Here is a 1,910-nt window from a genome sequence, read left to right as displayed (position 1 = left end):
AAACAAATAGCATCATTAATATGTTATTTGTTGTCTGAAGATTTTTGCTTGACACACAAATATTTCAAATAAAAATTCTCATGTCTTCTTCTGCAAGTATAATTGTTGCCATGAATTACTTGTGATAACTGAAAACCTGCCACAGTGTCAATATTATTAACTTCATAGTCACAGTCATTGATAAATGTGAAGGGTGAGCATATGGAGTAAATGAAGAGACTGAGTATCTCCTCTATGTTAGATGCTCTTGATGTTCAGCCCAAGCACCTTGCATAAGCCCTGCCTGAGCTCCTTGTTCCTGAGGGCACACACCATGGGGTTGAGAGCAGGAGGGATAACATTGTGTAGCACATTGAGTAGAACTGGGATGAGGGGAAGTTCCTTCCCTCCACTATGAGTGATGGAAACAACAACAATGACAGTGTAGAAGAATAGAATTAAGATGAGGTGGGAAGTGCAGGTATTTAGGGCCTTGGATGCAGCTTCTTTGAAATTGAGTTTCAACTCCAAAGAGTTGAAAGATTACAGACTGAAGAATCAAAACATATGATATAATAATCAAACCCAGACCACTTCCCATAACCGTCCAAGCCGGAAATATCTGATTGATACTGTTGATTTTCCTGTCATCACAGGAGAGGCTAGTGACTCCAAGATTAGAACAAAGACAGTGCTCAATTTGATTCTGAGAACAGTAATTTCTCTGAGCAGCTAACACAGGCACTGAAATTGGACACAGACTGTTTCTAACTGCCATGAACACAGTTGCTCTGATCACAAAAGAGTCAGTAACTATTGATGGGTATCTCAGAGGTTGGCAAATGGCCACATACCTATCTATAGCCATGAGACAAAGATGCCTGACTCCATGGTCACAAAACAATGGATGGCATACATCTGAGCAAAGCACTCAGGGAGGCTGATGGCCTTAGCACTGAACCATAAGATGGCCAAAATCTTGGGCATGATGGTGGTAGCCAGGCCCATGTCCACCACAGCCAGGATGCCCAGGAAATGGTACATGGGCTGATGCAGACTTGCCTCTTGGTAGATGGTGGTCAGGATCAGGATGTTGGCCCCAAGGGCTAAGAGGTAGAGCAGAGCCAGGGGTAGTGAGAGCCAGCGCTGCCAGCTGTGGATGCCTGGGAATCCCATCAGAACGAACTCAGAGACCTGGAACTGAGAGCTGTTGGAATCTCTGAGATCCTGGAACATCCTTTAGTAATAGATAAAAAAGTTTAACGTTACTCCTCCTAAATATCACTGAGAGTGTTGGAAAATTCTAACCCAGGATAATGGTTCTTTGTCATTGATGATGTATCTTTATTATTCTCATCCTGACACTCATACTTACTTTTCTTACAAAAGTGGAACTGTATAAGTGTAACATTCTCAGCCTCATTCCTAAAATACATCATGTGCCTCATTTTTTCCTTCATCTCATAAATGACAAATAGACTATTAGGGAAAATCAGTGCTGTGTTCATGACCTTCCAAGTAGAAAGTCGTTGAATTAGAACAATGTGAACATTATCTGATCATTGTTTGACTGTGAGATTTGGCTTTGCTGATAATTTGGTTGCTTCAGAGACCTAATATCCAGATCTTCTTGAGGCTTTCATGCATGTAGACTTCTTTAGGAACTTAGATTATCTGACACATTAAAAAATTATTTGTTCATTCAGGTACTTGAGAATTTATAAAGTACCAATGTTCTCTTTTAAATTAAATTTTGGTAAGCTTGTATGAGGCAAAGAATACTAAAGACACTGATGTACTAAAACTTTCTATACCTTCCTAAAGCTGAGCAACTATAAAAGAACATAATATAGCTTGAAAGCCCCAGTGATCTTTAAATTCGAATGATTATTTATTTTTCTTTAAGTATATTATCTCCACAATGTTTTACA

The 1,910-nt window shown here is 39.5% G+C and overlaps 1 pseudogene; it reads right to left on the bottom strand.

Annotated features, from left to right (window-relative positions):
- Positions 1-237: 237 nt before the first annotated feature.
- Positions 238-1,215, bottom strand: LOC143388915 (olfactory receptor 56B2-like; annotated as a pseudogene).
- Positions 1,216-1,910: the final 695 nt, after the last annotated feature.

Source organism: Callospermophilus lateralis, chromosome 2 (genome assembly GCF_048772815.1).
Source record: "Callospermophilus lateralis isolate mCalLat2 chromosome 2, mCalLat2.hap1, whole genome shotgun sequence".
In the NCBI taxonomy this organism is placed as follows: Eukaryota; Metazoa; Chordata; class Mammalia; order Rodentia; family Sciuridae; genus Callospermophilus; species Callospermophilus lateralis.
This window is presented reverse-complemented; position numbering and strand designations above follow the sequence as displayed.